Raw genomic sequence first — 27,939 nt, 5'->3', positions numbered from 1 at the left:
TACAGCAGTTTGTGTCGCGTGTTCGCATTGTGGATCTCATGCATGCGTTTGTGTAGCTTTGGCATTCTCGAGCATGTGCTGTGTGCAAATGCCTGCAGCTGTGGAGGAACTCAGGTCAAGTTCAAAATAGCAAACGGCTTACTCTATAATGCAGCTTTTTTGGTTGCTTTATGAAGCCCTTTTGAGTAGAAGGGATGTACTGGTTTCTGTTAAAGCTCGGAGGGAACGATAGCTCTATTTTCACCAGCGCGTGTCAACCATTCCACCAAGAAATGTCCGCCCAACTGGCCAAGAGAGGGTCTTCTAACTGCTTCCTTTAATACAACGATCACTGCAAAGACAAAACAAACCACGGGATGTTTGCCAAACCGTAATCACAATCAAGAACAAAAAACAATTCACATTGAAAAAGAATGGCGAACGTTACATCATGAGGACTGTTATTGACGTCAAAACACAGAGACCACCCACCGATCAGAATACCATCAACCAGAGACAAAATGTGTTATTACTCACGTGACTATGATTCTGTGGAGGGTGAACACAAGAAAGGATTAATGAATATAGAGCTACAAAGATCTTCATGGCCTAACAGGACCTAGGTGTCTCCTAAAATAACCTCCTCACAAAATCTCATGGCAGATCAGGTCAGGTATTGCAGCACCAGGGCACAGACCGAGCTCCAGACGAAACTCCGCCCAACTGGGTGATTTCCAACCTTTCAGATAAAACTCCGCCCAACTGGGTGATTTCTAACCTTCCAGACGAAACTCCGCCCAACTGGGTGATTTCTAACCTTCCAGATGAAACTCCGCCCAACTGGGTGATTTCTAAACTTCCAGATGAAACTCCGCCCAACTGGGTGATTTCTAAACTTCCAGACGAAACTCCGCCCAACTGGGTGATTTCTAACCTTCCAGACAAAACTCCGCCCAACTGGTGATTTCTAATCTTCCAGACAAAACTCCGCCCAACTGGGTGATTTCTAACCTTCCAGACAAAACTCCGCCCAACTGGTGATTTCTAATCTTCCAGACAAAACTCCGCCCAACTGGTGATTTCTAACCTTCCAGACAAAACACCGCCCAACTGGGTGATTTCTAACCTTTCAGACAAAACTCCGCCCAACTGGGTGATTTCTAACCTTTCAGACAAAACTCCGCCCAACTGGGTGATTTCTAACCTTCCAGACGAATCTCCGCCCAACTGGGTGATTTCTAACCTCAGCTCCGCCCATCTTCACACCTGAAACTGAAATGTATTTTTCATGATAAATATATTTTAATACAATGTTCTCCACCACAGAAACCATTCAATAAATCATATTTACCGGTACAATAAAATGAATACAGTATATTACATTGACATTAATAAGACGATGGAGTAAGATTTCCAATCTAATCTGCACAATCTGTCTTCAACTTTCACGGACTCATCTTCATGAATGAGGCAATAAATTTCACAATTGAATGCATTTTCTTCAGACGAGCGTTCAAGTGTCGTCACATCATCTTGAATGATGAAATCACCTGAAATAATACCTGCATTGTATGTGACACATTCATCACATTTGAGAGCAAGACTACCTGTCACTTGATAAATACACTGCGTTCAGATTCTTTCAGGTCTCACTGGATGATATTGTCCAAATATCCTGACTTTTAAAAAAAACTTGTACTTTTCTCAGATGCGGCTGCTTCCCAGTTGAAGCAGAAGTTCCTCTTTGTAAATTTAACAATGCTGAAGGGATAATCTGATCTGGTAAAACTTGAATGGAACCTTTTTGCCACTATCCATGGCAAAGGAGGAGTTGATGATGCTAGTGTCTGTCAAGCGAAGGGTCAGGATTAGAGAGTATGGACAAGACAGACTAGGGTCCAATAGGCTCCTTTGGTGAAGTAGCAAAATCATGTGAAATATCAGTGGTGAATATTTTATCCCAGACGTTATGGAAATTCAAAAATCCAAACTGGCCAACATGTTTGGAAGTGTAACGAAACCAGTAAGTACTCCAGAAGGTACATATATGAATGATGAATGAATGATCGTTTTAAGGCCATTTTCCCTGCTAGAGCGGGGGTTAGCCTTGCGGGCCCCATGACAATCATGGTTCCCTGTTTGAGGCAATGTTTTTATGGCCGGATGCCCTTCCTGACGCCAGAAGGTACATATATACTGTGTGTGTGTGTGTATATATATATATATATATATATATACACACACACATGTATTATACAGTATATTGTTATGACGGTCGCTTCAGCCATTCGCACTGAGCCGGATTATGGGCCTACTTGCTCCGTTTTACCAAACTCAACTTGGTACATCTGAGGTCGATCAAGTGATGCACCAACTATATAGTTCCCCACATATATATATATATATCTATCCTATATCAAGTTCCCCACAGTGAGCCACCCAAAAATGGCAACTATATAGCACCTCGTCATTCCCGATGAGGGAGAAGTTTGCAATGGACACTAATCATCCCACCAAATGTGTCCTTTACGGAATTTTAAAAACCGAGCAGTTTAACAATTGTGCTGTTGGTGGCAGCCTGTGGCTGCTGGTTGCATCATTTTTCTGGGGGCCGGGCTGCTGCTGATGCAATGCCTCTTTATAACCAGTCATCCGATACTCATTTTGGGGCTCAAACTCAGGGCCCTAATATCTCAAGCCAGATACTTTAACCGTTAAGCCAACACCAGGCTTAATGATCGTGCTAAATCAAATACTCAAAGGAGACCCATTGAATGGATGTGTTTATCAAACAGGAAAGAGAGACCAGGGAACATGGAAGCATTTGAAATAACAAATATATTTACAAAACAAAATACGTGCCCCTGGTATTTTACATATCGAAGATCCTTATAAAGACAAACCTCATTGGGCCACAATCACACCACAGGAGAAAGACCATGGAGAAACCAACAAGACAATGGAATACCAGTCGGAATCATACATGGGCTGCGTGAGCAACAAAATGCTGGTCCCAACACATGGGTGAAGCATGACTTAAATGGTGGGAATCTAATGAGTGTCTCTGCGTCAGCAGGTCGGGACCTCAGCAGCTCCTCCTGGCCCCGTCTAACATGTGAACAGCCATCTCCGACTTCACGTTCCCGAACATGTGAACAGCCATCTCCGACTTCATGTTCCCGAATATGTGAACAGCCATCTCCGGCTCCATGTTCCCAGAACATGTGAACAACCATCTCCGGCTCCATGTTCCCAGAACATGTGAACAGTCATCTCCAGCTCCACATTCCCAGAAAATGCGAACAACCATCTCCGACTCCACGTTCCCAGAGCATGTGAACAGCCATCTCCGGCTCCACGTTCCCAGAACATGTGAACAACCATCTCCGGCTTCACGTTCCCAGAACATGTGAACAGCCATCTCCGACTCCACGCTCCCAGCACATGTGAATAGCCATCTCTGGCTCCAAAGAGCAACCATGACTCAATTTCATGATATAACAAGAACAAAACGTTTTAATTAAAACAAAAGCCGCGTCGATGTTACACAATGCTTAGATGCAGCTGTGCCTATAACGTCGATGTTATAGGCACAGGACATTCCTATTGATTCGATTACTTGATGTTATTTTTGTGCAAAGTGAAAATATATCTCGGCAATTTCCCGTGTGTGGCGACGAATTTTTAATATATCTCGGCATTTTCCCGTCTGTTATTTCAGGCGGTGTATGACTGACCATGCCGCGATTTAAAAATATATATATCTCGGCAATTTCCCGTGTGTGGCGACACGTGAACGAAGCTATGCTCCTCTCTCCACATTATTGTGACGACGTATAAATTAAATATTTCATCGTGACGATTGTCATCAAATGGACGAATTTTTAATATATCTCGGCATTTTCCCATCTGTTATTTCGGGCGGTGTATGACTGACCATGCCGCGATTTAAAAAATATATATCTCAATGGACTTGAAGTTACAGGCCTTTGAGAATTCATTTCGTTCTATAAAGGGCAAATTTCATCGGATTTTCTTCCCGTTTTTTTTCAACCGTCTAAAACTATGTTAGCGACTGTGAAAAATGAAATGATATATCGAATTTGATTTGAAATAAAACTGTGTGAGAGAGGAAGACACCACGGGCCTACAAAACAGGCCTCAAAGCTATGCGAGTTAATAAAATGGTGGATATTTGTTTATATGAAGGCTCTCCCAGAATGGGTGGAGCTATGGTTCCCAGAATGGGTGGAGCTTTGAGGTTTTGTCTTCTCTGCAAGAACAAGAAGAAGAACAAGAAGAACAACAACAACAGCAGAGGGCACTCTATGAGCAGCGTCTGCGACGCGGCTAAAAAGAATGTCTGTGGGGAGAAAGACTATTAAGTGAAATAATATCGTTTTCTTCACATTCTGCAGATGTTGCAATTTTAAATAAAAACAAGTCAGGAGACGACGATGGTTCACGAGCGAGCGGTATTCAATGACAAAGGTCAAAACCGACATTGAAAATATATAAATAGGAATGTATTATCTGTTATGAGACTAGTTAGCTACACAAAACCGAAAATTCGGTTACATTCCGACAACTTTGAAAATTTGACCTGTGACCTTGAAATGTCAAAACGAAGGTTACTGACCTTGAAATGAGATAGAAAATAATGTATAATCAGTTATGACGTTGGTTAGCTACACAATACCGAAAATTCGGTTTGATTCCGACAACTTTGAAACTTTGACTTTTGTGACCTTCAAAGGTCAAAGGTCGAGGATTCTGAAATTTGTTGGAAAACTTGTATTTCATGATGTATGTGATAATATAACGACATGTACGACATTTCACCCTATCAGGTAGCGAACAATGTAATAAAACCATCAAAAATCGACTTTTCTAAATTTTGTGACCTTGTGACCTTGACCTTGGGTCAGGTCTTGGGTCTTGGGAGATCAGGAGAAGTGGTGGAAGTATTGGTCAGAAGAAGAGTGGACATATGTTGTGTGCAAGAGACGAGATGGAAGGGAAGTGGTGTGAGAATAGCAAAGGGTAGGCAGGGACAGAAATACAAGTTTGTGTGGCAAGGGTGCCTGGAGGGCGTGAATGGTGTTGGTGTCCTGTTTTCTGAGGAGTTTGTAGACAGTGTGGTGAGTGTGACTAGATTGAGTGATAGGTTGATGATGGTGAAAATGATGATTGGAAAGCTCTTGGTGAACGTCATCTCGGGATATGCTCCGCAGGTTGGTCGGAGCGATGAACAGAAGGACAAGTTCTGGTGTACGATAGAGAAGCTGATGGAAAACGTGAAAGATGAGGAAGTTGTTGTGGTAGGAGGAGACCTAAATGGACATGTGGGAAGGAGTATGGATGGTTTTGAGGGAGTTCATGGGGGTTACGGATATGGTGTGAGAAATGGAGAAGGTGAAAGGATTTTGGAGTTTGCTGATGGAGCTGATTTGTTGATTTGTAATACGCAGTTCCAGAAAGAGGATAATAAGCTTGTTACATACACGTCAGGTGGGTCGACGACAACCGTTGACTACCTGATGGTGCGTAGGCGAGATAGGGGGCACCTCCGGGACACAAAGGTGATCTCGGGGAAGGAGGCTGTTTCACAGCACCACTTGGTTGTCTGCGACATAAGGGTGAAAGGTGCGAGGAGAGCTCGGCGGGTGAAGTACCAACCGAGAATGAAGGTGTGGAGGTTGAAAGAGGTGACAGTAAGGGAGGCATTAAAAGAGAGGCTGAGTACGGTAGAGGATGATGTGGTTGAGCTTGAAAGTGGTTCGATGTCAATGAAAGCTAGTCTGTTGGGAGCCGTTGACGAGGTATGTGGATGGACAAAAGGACCACCGAGGCACTCGGAAACATGGTGGTGGGATGATGAAGTTGGAAAGAGGATTGACGAGAAGAGGAAGAATTTCAAGGAGTGGCTGAAGGCGAAGGATATGGGAGCAGAAACAGCAGAGCATGAAAGGTATAAGGCAGCCAGGAAGGCTGCAAAGAAAGAGGTGGCAAAGGCGCACGAGGCATGTAGGAAAATGTTCGGAGAACGCTTGGATTCGGAAGAGGGTCAGAGAGCAGTATTCAGGATTGCAAAGCAGATAGCGAAAGAGAGTTGTGATGTGATGGGGGTGAGTTGCTTGAAGGATGAAGTGGGACAAATCGTTGTGGACCCAGATGGAATTAAAGGAAGATGGAAAAGATATATGGAAATGCTGTTGAATACAGAGAATGAATGGGATGGCAACATAGAGAGTAACCCAGTTTTAGGACCGGCAGAGAAGATAACTGAGAAGGAAGTTGAGGAAGCCATAAAAGCAATGAAGAGGAGAAAAGCGGGAGGGCCGACGGGAGTTGTGGGAGATATGTTGAAGGCAGCAGGAAGTTGGGGTGTGAAGAGAATGACAGAGATCTGTAATCTGGCGGTGAAAGAAGGCCGTATTCCAGTGTATTGGGAACTGAGTACCCTCGTCCCTCTATACAAGGGGAAAGGTGACCCGTGAGAGTTGTTGTATGCAGATGATCTGGTGTTGATTGCGGAAAGTATGGATGGACTGAAGGAAAAGATGAACAAGTGGAAGGAATGTATGGAGACAAAAGGTCTGAAGGTGAATATCGGAAAGACGAAGGTGATGGAAAGTGGTAAAGCATGTGGTGAGGTGGAAAGAACTGGGAAGTGGCCCTGTGCTGTGTGCAGGAAGGGTGTCGGAGTGAACTCCATTCAATGTACAATGTGCGCTGAGTGGGTTCATCAAAAATGTAGTGGTCTGAGAGGGTCATTAACCAGTGTGGCAGCTACATTCAAATGCAAGGTGTGCACAGAGGGAGCTGCACATGGAGGAAATGTTGAGTTGGATTTTGGAGACGGCGTGAAGCTGGAAGGGGTGAAAACATTTTGCTACCTCGGAGACATGCTGAATGGAGAAGGTGGATCAGACTCGGCAACGGTTGCTGGAGTGAGATGTGCATGGAAGAAGTTTCGGGAACTGAGTGGCATGCTGATGAGGAGGGGAGTGTCGTTGAAGCTGAAGAGAAAGGTGTATGCTGCATGTGTGAGAAGTGTTATGATTTATGGGAGCGAGACATGGGTCATGAACGTAGAGCAGCAACGAAGGTTGGAAAGGGTGGAAATGCGAATGGTTCGGTGGATGTGTGGAGTATTGTTGAGAGAGAGAGGAAGACAAATGATGAATTGCGAAAGATGATGGGAATAGAGCCTGTGATTGATGCTGTGAAGAGGACCAGGTTGAGATGGTTTGGTCATGTGTTGAGGAAGGATGAAAGTGACTGGTTGAGAAGAGTGATGGAAATGAATGTAGAAGGAAGTAGAGGACGGGGAAGACCGAGAAAGACTTGGCTAAAGATGGTGGAAGAAGAAATGCGGGCGCGGGGGTTAACAAGGAGAGATGCAGAAAATATGGCAAGATGGAGAAGATTGTCATGGGGACCGCAAGGCTAACCCCCGCTCTAGCAGGGAAAATGGCCTTAAAATGCATGTTGTTGTTGTTGTTGTGACCTTGACCTTGGGGCGAAAATGAAAAATCGAGCTCCGTGGGGCTAGACACATGACATTGGCCTAACCAAATATCGAAACCCCTGTCAGATTCCACCAACCCCTCGGAGAAGATGTAGCTTGAAATCGATTACCCCCTAAAAAGACATCTTTTTCGGGCGTCGCTCTGCCCACAATGGGCGCAATACGCCCACTCTAGGCAGGACACAACTTGATCATGATATCAACCTCCCACCCAAGTTTCATTAAGATCGGATGATATCATCGGGTAGTTATGCTGCGGACAGACAGACACACAGACACACACACAGACACACACACATGACAAATATAGTGGTCATTTGATAACTCGTGAACCAACTAGAAAGCATCTGAAAATACAACGGCAAAGCGTCCGCTCGTATTCAGACGTCTTATTCTTCCGTATGCTCACAATAGCAAAACAGTTTAACAAAAGAATACAAAATAAAAATTGATGATTTAACGCAACCTTGACCTTTTGATCTAAAATAAACAATCGACTCCTACCTTTTGATTAGTGAATCAATTCAGTGACCCGATATGCAAATTCTTTAAATTTCAGTTCAATCAGGTGAAAATTGATGATTTAAGGTGACACTGACCTTTAACTTTTTGACTTTTTGACAAAATTATTAATTTGTCTTCACCATATCATAATAAAGTTTGATGAAAATTTAATGACAATACCTCAAATGGTAAAAAAAAACGTTGCGGCCTGGACACACACACACACACACACACACACACACACACACACACACACACACACACCCAGACACACACACACACACACACACACACACACCCAGACACCCAGACACACACATACATACTCACACATACACACATACAGACACGCAGACACACACACACACACACACATACAGACACGCAGACACACACACACACACACACACACACACACACACACACACATACTCACACACACACACACACATATACACACACACAAACACACACACACACATATACACACACACACACACATACGCAGACACCCAGACACACACACATACATACTCACACATACATACTCACACATACAGACACGCAGACACACACACACACACACACACACATACACACACACACACACACACACATACACACACACACATACACACATACACACACACACACACACACACACACACACACACACACATACACACACACACACACACACACACACCCACACATACACACACACACATACACACACATACACACATACACACACACACACACACACACACACATACACACACACACACACACATACACACACACACACACACACACACAAGTGATTGCAATACCGCATGTCCTGCTGCGCAAGGGAAGGGCTAATAAAGAATAATTATCTGCAGCATCATCACCCATTGTTAACCCAGAGCCTCTGCAGCCATATTTGTGCCTATGGGTGTTTCTTATAGGATGCACAGCTGGATTTCCTCAAGTGCTCCCGGCCATTTCCACAAATTCCATCAGAAACAAAAGCCGCTTTGTGCACGAACTTTGCAAACCCTTCCACGTGTGAAATAGCATCGGAATGAAAGGTAATAAAAACATAGGAGGTAAAAAGCAAGAGCAGATCAGAAGAGGAAGAAGAAGAAGAGAACCAGGAGCGAAATGACGAGTAAGAGGACAGGTACATGCTGAGATTTTAATTTTTACACCATAACAGCTTAAATTCACCACGAGGCTCACCTATTCACCTTGGCTGGGTGTACAGGGAAAAGGTGTATTTTAGGAGAGTTAAACAGTCTCATAGTGCAGAGGTGTGCGGGTTGGGTGGACAGATCATTCTTTACCATAGTGACGTCTTTAATAGGGTGACGTTATTGATTTAACAGTGACAGGGTGACGTTATTGATTTAACATAGTGACGGGGTGACGTTATTGATTTAACATAGTGACGGGGTGACGTTATTGATTTAACATAGTGACGGGGTGACGTTATTGATTTAACATAGTGGCAGGGTGACGTTATTGATTTAACATAGTGACAGGGTGACGTTATTGATTTAACATAGTGACAGGGTGACGTTATTGATTTAACATAGTGACAGGGTGACGTTATTGATTTAACATAGTGACAGGGTGACGTTATTGATTTAACATAGTGACGGCGTGACGTTATTGATTTAACATAGTGACAGGGTGACGTTATTGATTTAACATAGTGACGGGGTGACGTTATTGATTTAACATAGTGGCAGGGTGACGTTATTGATTTAACATAGTGACAGGGTGACGTTATTGATTTAACATAGTGGCGGGGTGACGTTATTGATTTAACATCGTGACAGGGTGACGTTATTGATTTAACATAGTGACGGGGTGACGTTATTGATTTAACATAGTGACAGGGTGACGTTATTGATTTAACATAGTGGCAGGGTGACGTTATTGATTTAACATAGTGACAGGGTGACGTTATTGATTTAACATAGTGACAGGGTGACGTTATTGATTTAACATAGTGACAGGGTGACGTTATTGATTTAACATAGTGACGGGGTGACGTTATTGATTTAACATAGTGACAGGGTGACGTTATTGATTTAACATTGTGACAGGGTGACGTTATTGATTTAACATAGTGACGGGGTGACGTTATTGATTTAACATTGTGACGGGGTGACGTTATTGATTTAACACAGTGACGGGGTGATGTTATTGATTTAACATTGTGACGGGGTGACGTTATTGATTTAACATAGTGACAGGGTGACGTTATTGATTTAACATAGTGACAGGGTGACGTTATTGATTTAACATAGTGACGGAGTGACGTTATTGATTTAACATAGTGGCAGGGTGACGTTATTGATTTAACATAGTGACAGGGTGACGTTATTGATTTAACATAGTGGCAGGGTGACGTTATTGATTTAACATAGTGACAGGGTGACGTTATTGATTTAACATAGTGACGGGGTGACGTTATTGATTTAACATAGTGACAGGGTGACGTTATTGATTTAACATAGTGGCAGGGTGACGTTATTGATTTAACATAGTGGCAGGGTGACGTTATTGATTTAACATAGTGACAGGGTGACGTTATTGATTTAACATAGTGACAGGGTGACTTTATTGATTTAACATTGTGACAGGGTGACGTTATTGATTTAACATAGTGACGGGGTGACGTTATTGATTTAACATAGTGACAGGGTGACTTTATTGATTTAACATTGTGACAGGGTGACGTTATTGATTTAACATAGTGACGGGGTGACGTTATTGATTTAACATTGTGATGGGGTGACGTTATTGATTTAACACAGTGACGGGGTGATGTTATTCATTTTACATAGTGACGGGGTGACGTTATTTATTTAACATAGTGACAGGGTGGCGTTATTGATTTAACATAGTGACGGGGTGACGTTATTGATTTAACACAGTGACGGGGTGACGTTATTGATTTAAAATAGTGACGGGGTGACGTTATTGATTTAACATAGTGACAGGGTGACGTTATTGTCAACAAGTCAAAATATATTGGTTACCCAGTGAATGTTGGTCACCCATGTCACCCACCATGTGTTTTCCATGTATGGTACAAGTTTATCTGTCGCCATGTGTTTTCCAGGTATGGTACAAGCTCACCTGTTACCATGTGTTTTCCAGGTATGGTACAAGCTTATCTGTCGCCTTGTGTTTTCCAGGTATGGTACAAGCTTATCTGTCACCATGCGTTTTCCAGGTATGGTACAAGCTTATCTGTCGCCTTGTGTTTTCCAGGTATAGTATAAGTTTATCTGTCGCCTTGTGTTTTCCAGGTATGGTACAGGCTTATCTGTCGCCTTGTGTTTTCCAGGTATGGTATAAGTTTATCTGACGCCATGTGTTTTCCAGGTATGGTACAAGCTTATCTGTCGCCTTGTGTTTTCCAGGTATGGTACAAGCTTATCTGTCGCCGTATGTTTTCCAGGTATGGTACAGGCTTATCTGTCGCCGTATGTTTAACAGGTATGGTACAAGCTTATCTGTCGCCGTATGTTTAACAGGTATGGTACAAGCTTATCTGACGCCATGTGTTTTCCAGGTATGGTACAAGCTTATCTGTCGCCGTATGTTTTCCAGGTATGGTACAAGCTTATCTGTCGCCGTATGTTTTCCAGGTATGGTACAAGCTTATCTGTCGCCTTGTGTTTTCCAGGTATGGTACAAGTTTATCTGACGCCATGTGTTTTCCAGGTATGGTACAAGCTTATCTGTCGCGGTATGTTTTCCAGGTATGGCACAAGCTTATCTGTCGCCGTATGTTTTCCAGGTATGGTACAGGCTTATCTGTTGCCGTATGTTTTCCAGGTATGGTACAAGCTTATCTGTCGCCGTATGTTTTCCAGGTATGGTCCAAGCTTATCTGTCGCCGTATGTTTTCCAGGTATGGTACAAGCTTATCTGTCGCCTCGTGTTTTCCAGGTATGGTACAAGTTTATCTGTCGCCATGTGGCGGGCACATGGGGCAATAATTCCGCGCACCAGTGGGTGGCGCGAGCGCCCAGGCGGGGACCGATGGCACATGCCACGCCCTTTGACCGAGCGGCCACGCCCGGGGACTAGGCGTGGCCTCGGCACATATATGCGGGCTCTAAGCTCGAGCCCGCCCAGTGCTGCAGTTCGAGCTTTCGTAATAAAGACTCTTTTGGTTTTAACAAACGCGTTGTGGCCTACCTCTTTGGCAAGCAAGTTGTGTGCGCAGCACCACACCTCACTGGTGACCCCGATTGGTTCAGCCGTTGCTGACCACCGAACGCGCCATGGCCAATAACGGCGTCGCAGTAAAACTCCCAGACTTTTGGGAAGCACAGACCGATGTGTGGTTCGTGCAGGCCGAAGCGCAATTTCAGCTTCGAGGCATAACGGCGGACGAGACCCGTTACTACCACGTGGTCGCCGCCCTCGGGCCCGGCACTGCCGCCCGGGTCGTCAGTCCATCCACGTCCATCCACGTCCATCCATTTTCACTCAAGCTTTTGGGTCTCACTATTTGCCATGATCTTTCCTGGGAAAACCACATTTCAAATCTGGCCTCCAAAGCCAGTCGCCGACTGGGCATCCTCCATCGTGCGAAGTCCTTCCTTGGCACACCTGAGCTCCTCACCACATACAAGGCTTTCATCCGCAGCTCTATGGAATACTGCTCTCCCCTCTGGTCTGGTGCTCTTGCCTCACACCTAGCCCATCTTCACGCTGTTGAAACCAAAGCGTTCAGAATCATTGGAATCTCCCGCGATGAAGCTAACTCCAAGGGCCTTTCACTCACTCACCGCAGGCAGGTTGGTGGTCTTTCCGTCTTCTACCGTCTCCTCTCTGGCCTTGCCCCCCCAGCCCTCTCTGGGCTCTGTCCCCCAAATATTCCTACAGGTCGCACAAGATCTGCCTGCAACCCTCTTATGGTTAAACTCCCAAAATCAAGACTTTCTGCTCACGTTCACTCCTTCATTCCTCTTTTCTCCCGCCTCTGGAACAAACTCCCTCACTCTCTTCAATCCCACTCCACCCTCCAGGTCTTTAAAACAGCTGTTCACCACCATCTCTTATTCTCCCCCATCCAAAACCTTGATCTTTTCTACCCCCGCTAATTTTGGTCCCCTTGTGTTTTATACCTCTCCCCCCCATCCCCCTCCCACGCCTCCTGCCCCCAAGCCCTCTCCCTCCCACACTTCTCCCTGCTCTCAAATGTTGTGGTTGTGTGCTTCCCCTTCTCTCCCCATCTTGTCTTCCGCTCCCTCTTTTTGTATATTTTGTTTGTCTGGTTTGTTTTGTTTGTTTGTTTGTGAAATAAATGTTAGCTCTTTCACGAGCCTCGATTCAGTATCCAAAAAAAAAAAAAAATCCTGCAGCACCCGCCGGCCGACCATAAGTACAGGGCGCTCAAATGTCTCATCGCCACGTTCGGCCTCACGGAGATCGAACGGGCCGACCGCCTCCTGGACCTTCCCGAACTCGGCGACACACGACCATCCGTGCGGATGGATTAGATGCTGTCGCTGCTGGGTGACCAAGCCCCGGATTTCTTATTCCGGGTGCTTTTCATACGCCAGCTACCTCTACAGGTACGCCTCGCGCTGGCCGGTTCCAACATAAGGGAACCCCACGCCCTGGCCGTAGAGGCTGACAAGTTCTTCGCGGCTTGCGGCACGCGGTCGAGTTACGGTGCTGCCATCGTGGTTCCTGGGGCAGAGGCTACAGCGTCCCTCGTGGCCGCTGCCGCGCTCCGCCCACCACCACCGCCACCGAGAAAACCGCGGCCGCAGCGGCCGCCGCCGCCCCCGCCGCCGCAAGCCTGGTGCTATTTCCACGCCAGGTTCGGCCACAAGGCTAAGAAGTGTTGCCCGCCATGCTCGTTTGACAAGTCGGGAAACGACCAGGCCGGCGCTCATTAGCTGCCCTGAGCGGCGGCCATTCCAGCAGCCTCCTGTTCAGCACGGACACCTTGTCCGGGCGCCGTTTCCTCTGTGATACAGGAGCGCAGGTAAGCGTCATCCCCGCCTCCACGTCCGACAAGCGAACCGCGGGCCGGGGCCCCGCGTTGCTTGCCGCCAATGGTACACCCATCCGCACATTCGGGAAGCGCTGCCTCTCCCTGCGGTTCGGAGGGCAGTGCTTTCAATGGTCGTTCGTGACCGCCAGCGTGCCAATGGCATTGCTTGGTGCGGACTTCCTATGTGCGAATGGGTTGTTGGTCGACGTGAAGCGCAGACGGCTCGTCCAGGCCAAAACCTTTAGCTCGCTCACTTGTTCGCTGAGCGGCTCGTTGAGCGGCTCACTGAGCGGCTCACCGAGCGGCTCACCAAGCGGCTTGCTGGAAGGTTCCGTCCCGGCGAGTTTAGTTTGCACGCTTCCGGCGGCGGATGACTTTACCCGCCTCCTCACCAGTTTCCCGGCCCTCACGCGGCCCACCTTCTCAGCGGTGGCCGTTACACACGGGGTGGAGCATCACATCCCCATGGTCGGGCCGCCGGTCTATGCCCGGGCACGCCGACTCGAGCCCACAAAGCTCGCCGTGGCGAAAGCGGAGTTCGCCACGCTGGAGCGGCTGGGGATCGTACGGCGCTCCAACAGTGCTTGGGCTTCTCCGCTGCACATCATGCCGAAGCCCGGCGGGGGATGGCGCCCGTGCGGGGACTACCGCCGGCTCAACGATGCCACCTCCCCCGACCGCTACCCGGTCCCACACATTCAGGACTTTTCCGCCCGGTTGGCCAACACGACCGTGTTTTCTAAGGTGGACCTCATCCGGGGCTACCATCAGGTCCCCGTCCAACCGGACGACATCCCGAAGACGGCCGTCATCACCCCTTTCGGCCTCTTTGAATTCCTAAGGATACCCTTCGGGTTGAAGAATGCGGCTCAGGCGTTCCAGCGGCTTATGGATAGCGTCTTGCGCGACTTACCTTTCCTGTTTGTCTACCTGGACGACATCCTAGTCGCGAGCGCATCCCGGGAGGACCACCTGCTCCACCCCCGCACGCTTTTCGAACGCCTGGGCCAGCATGGCCTAATCATCAACCCTGCCAAGTGCCGTTTCGGTGTCGCCACCATCGACTTCTTGGGGCACCGCATCACCGAGCACGGGGCCGTCCCTTTACCGGCCAAGGTGGAGGTGGTCAGGGATTTCCCGCGGCCCCGCACGATCAAGGGGCTCCAGGAGTTCCTGGGCATGGTAAACTTTTACCACCGCTTCATGCCCCACGTCGCCCGGCTCCTCCGCCCCTTGCACAAGGCCCTTCGGGGCAGGCCGGGCACAGGTGACATCGCATGGTCGGAGCCGATGGCCGCGGCGTTCGCGGGCGCAAAGCTGGCTCTGGCCGACGCCACCATGCTGGCGCACCCGATGCACCGATCGCCCTCACCACCGACGCGTTGGACTACGCGGTGGGCGCGGTGGAGGAGCAATGGGTGCGTGGTGCTTGGCAACCGCTGGCGTTTTTTAGCCGGCAGCTGCACCCCCACGAACGCCGGTACAGCACCTTCGACCACGAGCTGCTCGGGCTCCACCTGGCGGTCCGACACTTCCGCCACCTGCTGGAGGGCCGCCCGTTCATGGCCTTCGTTGACCACAAGCCCCTTGTGTTCGCGATGGCCAAGGTCGCCGAGCCATGGTCGGCACGGCAGCAGCGCCACCTCTCTGCCGTGTCCGAGTACACGACGGACATCCGTCACGTGGCGGGTAAGGACAACCTGGTGGCGGATTGCCTTTCCCGGTCCGTCGTGCACGCGGTCCACCTCGGGGTCGACTATGCCCGGATGGCAGAGGCCCAGCCCGCCACCCCTGCGTCCAGGCCTTGCGGACCGCCATCACGGGCCTCCGCGTAACCGAGGTGCCGTTTGACGCTGCGGGCACAGCCCTCCTATGCGATGTCTCCCTCAGCCAGCCTCGCCCCATCGTGCCCGCTGGCTGGCAGCGCCCGGTGTTCAACGCCATCCACGGCCTGTCCCACCCTGGCGCGAAGGCATCCCAGAAGCTCGTCGGGGCGAAGTTCGTCTGGCATGGCCTCAGGAAGGAGGTCCGCGACTGGGCCAGGACGTGCCTCGCGTGCCAGCGTGCAAAGGTCCACCGCCACACCCAGGCACCGTTGGCCCCGTTTACGGTGCCCGAGCGGCGGTTCGACCACGTACACGTCGACTTGGTGGGACCTCTGCCCCCCTCACGAGGGTTCACCCACCTCCTCACCATGGTCGACCGCACCACGCGGTGGCCGGAGGCCGTCCCATTGGCGGCGACGTCTGCGGCTGAGGTGGCGCAAGCCTTTATCGCCACTTGGGTTGCCCGGTTCGGTGCCCCCTCGGACACGGCCACCCTCGCACATGGCGCAAGGACTCGGGGTGAAGCTACACCACACCACGGCCTACCACCCCCAGGCCAATGGCCTGTGCGAGTGCTATCATCGCTCCATGAAGGCCGTGCTTCGGGCCAGCCTCCGCGACGGCGGCTGGGTCGACAGGCTCCCCTGGGTCCTGCTGGGCCTCAGGACGACGCCCAAGGACGACCTGCACGCGTCCTTGGCGGAGCTGGTCTTCGGGCAACCACTGCGGGTACCGGGTGAATTTATCCCCGACTCCACGGCTCCTTGGTCCGCGGCGCAACAGCGCTCCGCCCTTCAGGAGACCACCCGGAGGTTCGCCCCGGTGCCAACGGCACACCACGGTTGCTCGCCTTCCCACGTCGCCCCGGAGCTTCGCACGGCAAAGTACATGTTCATCCGGCACGACGCCCACCGGGCACCGCTACGGCCCCCGTACGACGGGCCCTTCCGCGTGCTGGAGACCGGTGACAAGTTTTTCACGGTAGACATCGACAGTGCCCCGGATCGCATTTCCGTGGACCGCCTCAAGCCGGCCCACCTCGATCCGGACCACCCCCCGCCGGCAACGCTGCCTCGGCGTCGAGGCCGCCCCCCGGCGGTCGGACCCCCGGCACCCCTCCACCCCGCTGCCCCCCAGCCCTGCACCCACCGCTAGGGGGCGTTTCGGCCGGGTCATCCGGCTTCCCCACAAACTCACCCTTCAGGTGCGGGAATTCTGGGGGGGCACGTGTGGCGGGCACATGAGGCAATAATTCCGCGCACCAGTGGGTGGCGCGAGCGCCCAGGCGGGGACCGATGGCACATGCCCCGCCCTTCGACCGAGCGGCCACGCCCGGGGACTAGGCGTGGCCTCGGCACATATATGCGGGCTCTAAGCTCGAGCCCGCCCAGTGCTGCAGTTCGAGCTTTCGTAATAAAGACTCTTTTGGTTTTAACAAACACGTTGTGGCCTACCTCTTTGGCAAGCAAGTTGTGTGTGCAGCACCACACCTCAGCCATGTGTTTTCCAGGTATGGTATAAGCTTACCTGTCACCATGTGTTTTCCAGGTAGGGTACAAGCTCACCTGTCACCGACTCCTTGCAGTCTTGCTACTCGAGTCAGATGTACATTTCACACTCAACTTATTGATCCACTTCCGGCAGTGGGAATTTTTTAAGGATGAAAGAGCGCCATTTAGTCTACTTGCCAAGCCTATAGAGCCCTCTTGTGAACGCGGAAATGTTGAGTACCCCAACGTTTTAAGTTAGAAATGTACAGTATGGGTCCCCAGCACTTAGAAACTGCCGGATGCTAACTCGCATATGTTGGGCAATTAGCAACATTAGCATTAATAGCATTAACCCGATCAAACATAGGCCTGGGACACTGAAATTTCTGTTTCGCTCTATTGCTCCGTTTGAGTGCTTCGTGTGAGCAAACTATTTGAAGGATCTGTATGAAATTTGGACATAATACACTGAGACAGATATGCTTTCCGTGAGTGTTCTTATAAAAATTTCCTGCGATCAAAATTTCATGTGAAAAAAGGGATGTAAAAGCCGTGGATTTTTTTTCACCCAACATTTTTTTGCGCGGTTAGTGCCCCTACTGTCATGTTGAGCTACAGTTTCAATGTTAGTGTTTATTTGAACAGATCGTAACCTGGCACGTTCAACGCACTAAGCCCCATCTCGCTAGCTGCTATCGTTTTTGAGATATTGAGTATTTAGATTAATTTTTAGGTTTTTTTTGAGTATCTCATCATCTGCCAAGGATGACCTTTACGCTGGAAGCCATGTGTGCCACCACTCTGATGGTGCAGCTGCAGTGAGTGGAGACATGTTTGGGGAGCAGACATGCATCAAGCAAGGGAAGGGAGTAGGAGGCATGAAGGGCATCTCCACCAACCCTGGCCAGGTCGCCGTGTGGATCCAATCTTTCGGCATCTGCTCCTATCTCTCCAGGTCATTGGATGAGATTTACGACGATGCTGAAGCACCGGATAAGACAATGAAGCCCAACAGACACAAAGAAGAGGGTAAAGGACGGCGGGAATTGGACGCGGAGGACCGGGCTAAAATCCTGAGAGTGCTACAGGAAAACTCCCATCCACTCAGCATAGAGACCACGACCCTCCACCATATCATAAATGGCCAGGTGGCAGATGAAAAGGTGAATGTGTAAGATGCATTGAAGATCGGACAGGACATGAGCACACTGGTCTCTTCATCACTTCCTGAGAGATTTCATGCGCCCATCTCAAATAAGGTGGTGACAATGACATTCACCAAAAAAAGAGTGAAGGTCAATGCGAAGATCAAATGTGACCTTGAGGCGTTGTTTGCTCGGCTGCTGGTGGTGGGGAGCAAGAGAAGAATGGAGCTCTCTGCCCTCTTTGACTACGAGATCGGCCCGGTCCCTGCATCCATCATCGATGAGTATGGATGCCTCAGGAAGGGTAACAAGTCTGTGATCGTCCAGCGTCTTGGAATCCTTGCCCCCAATCCCCACCCACCACATGTTGTACTCGTTGATGCATCGCAGCTCATCTACCACGTGGTGTGGCCATCGTCAGGCACTGTGGCTGACCTCGCAGCCAGCATGGGGCGCCGGCTTAATCGCTACATCACCGAAACATTTGTCATCTTTGACCGGTATGAGCAAGTCTCTGCCAAAGACCACGAGAGGCAGAGAAGAGCTGGGGAGAGCTCAACAGAGTACCGACTCTCACTGACAACCGTTCTACCTAGCCGCGACAAAGTGATGAAGAACAAGACAAACAAACGGAGACTGGGTGAGCTCCTGTGCACACACAGCATAGGAGATCACATCAAGATGGTCAGCAAAGCAGACAGTATTGTCACTCATGACGAGGCTGACGTCTCCCTCATCTCATACATGTTGGATGCAGCCAGTCACGGAGCTGAAACTGTCCGCATTCTCAGCGACGACACTGATGTTTTCGTACTCATGGTCTATTGGTGCTGGAAGGTGGGTAGCCTATCACATGTAACCTGCAGATGGAGAGATGGGATGGCACTATTCTCAACATCAATTCGACAGTAGAATATCTCGGTGAGCAGTGTCGCTCCATCCTGGCTATGCATGCTCTCTCCGGATGTGACACCACCTCCTATCCCGCGGGGAAAGGGAAGGTGTCCGCACTCAAGGCCATGAGAGTAGTACCTGGTGACCTGCTTCACTTCATCGGAGAGGAGGGAGCTACTGATTTACAGATTACAGAGGCAGTGAGTGGTTTCTTCCTGGCTCTGTACAACGAGAGGGAGTCGGCATCTCTGAACGTCGCCAGATATGACATCTACCGAAAGCGCAAAACCCCCCCAGCACTGAAGACACTGCCTCATACAGAGCGCAACGCTCTCCTCCATGGACGGCGTGCCCATCTACAGGTGCTGCTTTGGAAAGCAGCAGACTGCCCTGACCCACCAGCTGTGGACATAACAGAGTTTGGATGGAATAAGAAGGAAGGCGAGAAGGGAGAGGAAGTCATCATGCCCATCCTGGATGCAAGCCCCGTTGCTCCTCCTGCCGTGTTGGAAATGATCAGCTGTAGCTGCAAAGCTGGGTTAAAGCCCTGTTTAACAGCAAAGTGCAGCTGCATAGCTGCAGGCCTGGCCCGTACCAGCTACTGCTTCTGCAAAGGCTCTGATAGTACATGTTGCAACACACTCACACACTCACAGCAAGAAGAGCAATATGACAAGAATGTAGAGTCAGGAGAAGAAGATGAAGACGACGAGGATGAGTTTTATGATGAGGATATGCTTTATAACAGTGCAGAGTAGTAGAAGTGCAAGACGCTCTTTCTTGATGGAAGTTTTATGTTGTGTAACTAGTGCACATATTTTTCAGCTCTGATAATTTTGGGTATACTTGTGTTTTAATTTTGAGGATATTATTTACCCATAGTCATATTATTCTAGTTTGGTATGGTACTTGCCTTTGTTACCTCTAATACCTGTGAATAAAAGTGGAGCAATAGAGCGAAACAGAAATTTCAGTGTCCCAGGCCTATGTTTGATCGGGTTAATGCTATTAATGCTAATGTTGCTAATTGCCCAACATATGCAAGTTAGCATCCGGAAGTTTGTAAGTGCTGGGGACCCATACTGTACATTTCTAACTTAAAACTTTGGGGTACTCAACATTTCCGGGTTCACATTGCTGGCAAGTAGACTAATTGGTGTTCCGGACAAGGAACTCTACCACAACCGAGACTTCGTAAACAAATGTATTTGCTGAAGCCACATTATTTGCTGAAGACACATTATTTGCTGAAGACACATTATTTGCTGGACACATTATTTGTCTGAAGACATTATTTGCTGAAGACACTATTTGTCTGAAGACACATTATTTGTCTGAAGACACATTATTTGCTGAACACACATTATTTGCTGAAGACACATTATTTGTCTGAAGACACATTATTTGTCTGAAGACACATTATTTGTCTGAAGACACATTATTTGCTGAAGACACATTATTAGTCTGAAGACACATTATTTGCTGAAGACATATTATTTGTCTGAAGACACGTTATTTGCTGACGACACATTATTTGCTGGACACATTATTTGCTGGACACTATTTGTCTGAAGACACATTATTTGTCTGAAGACACATTATTTGCTGAAGACACATTATTTGCTGAAGACACTTTATTTGTCTGAAGACACATTATTTGTCTGGACACATTATTTGTCTGAAGACACATTATTTGCTGAAGACACATTATTTGTCTGAAGACACATTATTTACTGAAGATACATTATTTGTCTGTAGACACGTTATTTGCTGAAGACACATTATTTGTTGAAGCCACATTATTTGCTGAAAACACATTATTTGCTGAAGACACATTATTTGTCTGAAGACACATTATTTGCTGAAGACACTATTTGTCTGAAGACACATTCTTTGTCTGAAGACACATTATTTGCTGAAGACACATTATTTGCTGAAGACACATTATTTGCTGAAGACACATTATTTGTCTGAAGACACATTATTTGTCTGAACACATTATTTGCTGAAGACACATTATTTGTCTGAAGACACATTATTTGCTGAAGACACATTATTTGCTGAAGCCACATTATTTGCTGGACACATTATTTGTCTGAAGACACATTATTTGCTGAAGACACATTATTTGCTGAAGACACATTATTTGCTGAAGACACATTATTTGCTAAAGACACATTATTTGTCTGAAGCCACGTTATTTGCTGACGACACATTATTTGCTGGACACTATTTGTCTGAAGACACATTATTTGTCTGAAGACACATTATTTGCTGAAGACACATTATTTGTCTGAAGACACATTATTTGTCTGAAGACACATTATTTGCTGAAGACACATTATTTGTCTGAAGACACATTATTTACTGAAGACACATTATTTGTCTGTAGACACGTTATTTGCTGAAGACACATTATTTGCTGAAGCCACATTATTTGCTGAAAACACATTATTTGCTGAAGACACATTATTTGTCTGAAGACACATTATTTGCTGAAGACACTATTTGTCTGAAGACACATTCTTTGTCTGAAGACACATTATTTGCTGAAGACACATTATTTGCTGAAGACACATTATTTGCTGAAGACACATTATTTGTCTGAAGACACATTATTTGTCTGAAGACACATTATTTGCTGAAGACACATTATTTGTCTGAAGACACATTATTTGCTGAAGACACATTATTTGCTGAAGCCACATTATTTGCTGAAGACACATTATTTGTCTGAAGACACATTATTTGCTGAAGACACATTATTTGCTGAAGACACATTATTTGCTGAAGACACATTATTTGCTGAAGACACATTATTTGCTGAAGACACATTATTTGCTGAAGACACATTATTTGTCTGAAGACACATTATTTGCTGAAGACACATTATTTGTCTGAAGACACATTATTTGCTGAAGACACATTATTTGTCTGAAGACACATTATTTGCTGAAGACATATTATTTGTCTGAAGACACATTATTTGCTGAAGACACATTATTTGTCTGAAGACACATTATTTGCTGAAGACACATTATTTGTCTGAAGGCACATTATTTGCTGAAGACACATTATTTGTCTGAAGACACATTAGTTGCTGAAGACACATTATTTGTCTGAAGACACATTATTTTCTGGACACATTATTTGTCTGAAGACACATTTTTTGCTGAAGACACATTATTTGTCTGAAGACACATTATTTGCTGAAGACACATCATTTGCTGAAGACACATTATTTGTCTGAAGACACATTATTTGTCTGAACACATCTTTCTAACGATTATTCAGATTATTTGTCTCTGTATTGATCATTCTTGGTTCCCAGGTAACCCTGTAATACTTTTTTTTCAAATCTCCATTTTTTGACACTTGTCGCCCAGTGTCCGGAGACACGGAATCTCATGATGAATTAAAAAAGATAAAATCAGAGCCATTGAAAGACCATAAGACCGCCGATGACCCTTGGGACAACCACTCATGTGCTAATAAGAGTTCATTTCGTCAGTGCAGATTCATCAGGGAAGAAGAATGCATGTGGAAATGGAATGTTGGATTGGGAGAGGGAAGAAGAAAAAGATAAACCACTTTACATCTTCAGACGCGTAGTTTTCCATTGGAATGATTTTCCATTGGCTGAGGGGGCACCTGGACGGGTCGCCACTCTTCAGCAGGATACTCAGGTCACTCTGGTACTTCCCACTAAACTGGGACTCGTTTTGCAGACCATGGAAGGATGACCGGGTGAGTCAACCCACCCGGTGTTGATCGACAGGGGCTCGAACTGAGGACCCTAAGGTCTTAAGCCTCCATCAGGCTGGAGAGGGCAGTGGGAGCAGGAAAAGGGAATATTTTGTAACTTAAATAAACAAAAAACAAGGTGAGAGCTTATCTTTCTCCTTTGTTTAAAGCAACAGGAGAGATGACCTCTGGAAATACGACCCCAGAAAGTGAACTCTTCAAATGTGAATGTGAAGAAAGTGAATCCAGAAAGTGAAAGAAAGAGAACCCAAGCTGGTCTCCAAAGCCAGTCGCCGACTGGGCATCCTCCATCGTGCGAAGTCCTTCCTTGGCACACCTGAGCTCCTCACCACATACAAGGCTTTCATCCACAGCTCAATGGAATACTGCTCCCCACTCTGGGCCGGTGCTCCTGCCTCACACCTAGCTCGGCTTCACGCTGTTGAAACCAAAGCTTTCAGAATCATTGGAATCTCCCGCGATGAAGCCAACTCCGAGGGCCTTTCACTCACTCACCGCAGGCAGGTTGGTGGTATTTCTGTGTTCTACCGACTCCTCTCCGGCCTTGCCCCCCCCCAGCTCTCTCTGGGCTCTGTCCCCCAAATATTCCTACAGGTCGCACAAGATCTGCCTGCAACCCTCTGATGGTTAAACTGCCTAAATCTAGGCTCTCTGCTCACCTTCACTCCTTCATTCCTCTTTTCAACCACCTCTGGAACAAACTCCCTCACTCTCTTCAATCCCACTCCACCCTCCAGGTATTTAAAACAGCTGTTCACCACCATCTCTTATCTTCCCCCATCCAAAACCTTGATCTATTCTACCCCCGCTAATTCACCCCAGATACACCTTTTTGAAATTCCAACTTCCTTCCTGGAAGTCCTATAGGCTATGAGCCAAGGGGGTTGGTCGGTACCATACAGATGGAGTAAGGCTCATTGTGATTTTTAGCAAGATATATGTCCCTAGATATGAAAAAAAAGTGATAGCAGTGTATAACTCTCGGCCATCTCTGTGTTATCACCCGAAATATTATTATACGCCCGCTTCGCTTCGCCAAAAAATGTGATATTTGCTAAACTTGGAATAAATATGTTTTTAAGGACCACAGAGTGCCAATAATTTGCATACTGGATGCCAACTAATATAGTAATAGAAATATAGAACATTTGTGGGGGTTATTTATCAAAATATTGATATAATGTCAAAAAATATGTTAAATTTAGTGAAAAAGTGGTCGAAATCGCTTCGAGTTCAGAATTCACATTGTACATTTTTGTCAATATTTCAAAAATGAAAACTCCCAGAGTAACATTTGACCCCTGAAAATCTTCGCAAGGAACAACTGCATTGGAATATATCATTACTTTGTAATATGGTGGTTGTTTGGGGCACATATTTTGGCAAAGTTCAAAATATGTTCAACCATACCCCCTAATTTTGATATTTTGGAACGAAACATAGCTTTTGAACATTTTAGGTTTATTCGTCTCCTACTTTTGGTATCTCAGTGTAATTTTTGGTATTAGCTAGTATCCTAAAGTAGGTTTGTAACATCAGCTACATTATCTATCTATAATTCCATTAATCTCTGTGTGTATGTGTGTGTGTATGTGTGTATGCGACAACGATTTCTCGACAACTACCGGTCCGATATACTTGAAACTTGCCAGGTATATTGCTGGGGACCCGAGGATGTGCCTTTTCAAGGTTTGAAATTAATCGGACAAGTACTTACCGAGCTATGGCGATTTAGCCGTTCGCCGTTCGCCGTTCGCTTTGGCGTTACGAATGGACCAAACCATTCCATGTAAATAGAGGGGGGGGGGTTCTGTGGTCGTTGCGAATGGACGAAACCATTTCATGTAAATAGAGGGGGGGGATTGTCACTGTACTCGCAAGCCGTTCGCCGTTCGCTTTGGCGTTGCGAATGGACCAAAACATTTCATGTAAATAGAGGGGGGGGATATAATTTTAGATAGATATATAGTACGGGCATATATATAGTACGGGCATGCCCTAGTATTTCACAATGCATGCAAACTTGCTCCACACTCTAGGTTTATCATGATCTCTCGAACAAATACGATCTCGATCTCGATCTCGGCACTGTGTGGTCCTTAAAAACATATTTATTCCAATTTTAGCAAATATCACATTTTTTGGCGAAGCGAAGCAGGCGTATAATAATATTTCGGGTGATAACACAGAGATGGCCGAGAGTTATACACTGCTATCACTTTTTTTTCATATCTAGGGACATATATCTTGCTAAAAATCACAATGAGCCTTACTCCATCTGTATGGTACCGACCGGTCAATTTGGGGGGTCTGGCTCATAGCCCACTAGCATTGTCCATGTGTTTTATATACGTATAAAACACATGGACAATGCTAAGACTTCCAGGAAGGAAGTGTTCCTTGGAGGAAGGAAGGAACACATGTGTTCCTTGTGGAGATTATGGTTCCTTGTGGAGGAGATTATGGTTCCTTGTGGAGATTATGGTTCCTTGTGGAGGAGATTATGGTTCCTTGTGGAGGACATTATGGTTCCTTGTGGAGGACATTATGGTTCCTTGTGGAGGACATTATGGTTCCTTGTGGAGGACATTATGGTTCCTTGTGGAGGACATTATGGTTCCTTGTGGAGGAGATTATGGTTCCTTGTGGAGGACATTATGGTTCCTTGTGGAGGAGATTATGGTTCCTTGTGGAGGAGTTTATGGTTCCTTGTGGAGAACATTATGGTTCCTTGTGGAGGAGATTATGGTTCCTTGTGGAGGAGATCATGATTCCTTGTGGAGGAGATCATGGTTCCTTGTGGAGGACATTATGGTTCCTTGTGGAGGACATTATGGTTCCTTGTGGAGGACATTATGGTTCCTTGTGGAGGAGATTATGGTTCCTTGTGGAGGAGATTATGGTTCCTTGTGGAGGACATTATGGTTCCTTGTGGAGGAGATTATGGTTCCTTGTGGAGGAGATTATGGTTCCTTGTGGAGATTATGGTTCCTTGTGGAGGAGATTATGGTTCCTTGTGGAGATTATGGTTCCTTGTGGAGGACATTATGGTTCCTTGTGGAGGACATTATGGTTCCTTGTGGAGGACATTATGGGTCCTTGTGGAGGACATTATGGTTCCTTGTGGAGGAGATTATGGTTCCTTGTGGAGGACATTATGGTTCCTTGTGGAGGAGATTATGGTTCCATTCTGTATTTCCTTCACAATGACCAATGTGTGGCGGCGTAGGGACGATCGACGTCAATTTGTCGCGGTTTATCACTTCCTTGCTCAGTACTCCGACCTTTTTCGGCCCAAATCATGAATCAGGTGGAAGGTGATTCATCTCAGCAACGAATGGAAACCTAAATTAAGGTCATTGGCCTTTTTGCTTTTGGAGTTTGCAAAATGGGTCAACACGTTCCTGCAACGTTTTAACAAAGCAACTGTTGTACAAACTGGAAGGGCACTCAGTTCGGTAGAGGGCATACCTGTACCAGGTTGAACAGTTTACGGTTTGTATCCACCGATAGGTCAGATCTGGATCCTGACCTCCAAGATCGGATCGGCTTGTACTTGTCACCTAACCAACTCATTCACCAAGTTTTGTCACAACTCGTCGTCTCGTCCACAACCTTTTGAGATACCGTGATATAAGGTACATCTTTTTGTCCCAGATCACTCAATGATCAAGAATCACTTGAAAAACATTATCTGATCCAGACCCGGATCTTCCCCAAAATTGAATACCTTCGTCCTTGTCTCACACCCAAACTCTCCACCAAATTTTGTCCGAATCCGTCCACACCTTTTTGAGATATCCTGTTCGCAGACAGAGACAGACAGACAGACATAACCTCCGTCCACCTTCAGTGCTCCGTAAGACATTGCTCCACATTTCTTTGAAAAGGTGTACTGGCTTATGGCTTCAGGTGGCTGCGGCTTGATATATCGGGGTCTTGAGTTCGAGCCGTTTAATCAACACCAGGTGGGTCGACTCCAGGTCAGTCATCCAGAGGCGCACTTCCAGCAATGATGCAACCAGCAACCGCAGGCTACATACGAACCACCACCACCACCTTTGCTTCGTAAGACCCCTGAGCGTCTATTATACCTGTGGTCTGTGTAGCGCTCACAAGGTAGACGGACAGTCTCACTCGGACGTACACACGCATCCCCATTAACACCCTTCAATGATTGATAGACGAAGCGGGACAAAATCTCGTGTCTTTCAAACTGAGACACAAGGACGACACAAGATGCTCACGAGGACCCGAATGAGGTGCAAGGCGCGTCACGTGACGTGAAGGTCGACCGAATACCCAGGACCAGGCAAGACCGAAGGTGAAAAGCACCGCGAGCGCCTTACCCGGGGAGGCCGAGCGCGGGATCTCGGATCGCCGGGTCCAGCAGAGCCGCCGCGGCCCCGCACGCGATCCGGCTCTTCGTGCTCGCGACGCGAAGCACGCCCGGGGTCGCCGAGGCGAGGATGTCTGCACGAGCACGACGCACGGAACGTGAAGCGGCCGCAGAACCCGAGCGGTCGTGAAGTAACGGGAAACGGAAATACGGCGTCGGGAGGCACGGCGGGGCCGGGCGGACGCATTCCCAGAGGGGACGACGGGAACGTGTCGTGACGGAGACTCGGCTCGCATGGAAAACGTCACACGTCGGGAGCGTTGGTCCGTTGCTCCGTGGTCACCGGGAGCGCATGAAGCCGCGAGTCTGTGGCGTTTTGGCGGGAGAGGGCGAGGGCACCATTAGCGGTGCCACGGTTACCATGGTCGTCGTCACTGCGTCGCG

The 27,939-nt window shown here is 47.4% G+C and overlaps 1 protein-coding gene across 5 annotated transcripts in view; it reads right to left on the bottom strand.

Moving 5' to 3' along the window:
• Window positions 1-27,675, bottom strand: part of LOC137434493 (transcriptional repressor p66-beta) — a 77,618-nt gene extending 49,943 nt beyond the window's left edge. For all 5 annotated transcript variants that reach the window (XM_068127554.2, XM_068127555.2, XM_068127556.2 and 2 more), the window contains exons 1-2: window positions 27,506-27,675; window positions 143-331 (exon numbers count right to left, since the gene is read on the bottom strand). The gene's annotated coding sequence lies outside the window, so the exon portion shown is untranslated. The remainder of the gene's footprint in view (window positions 1-142; window positions 332-27,505) is intronic.
• Window positions 27,676-27,939: the final 264 nt, after the last annotated feature.

Source organism: Myxine glutinosa, chromosome 10 (assembly GCF_964187855.1).
Source record: "Myxine glutinosa chromosome 10, kmMyxGlut1.1, whole genome shotgun sequence".
In the NCBI taxonomy this organism is placed as follows: Eukaryota; Metazoa; Chordata; class Myxini; order Myxiniformes; family Myxinidae; genus Myxine; species Myxine glutinosa.
This window is presented reverse-complemented; position numbering and strand designations above follow the sequence as displayed.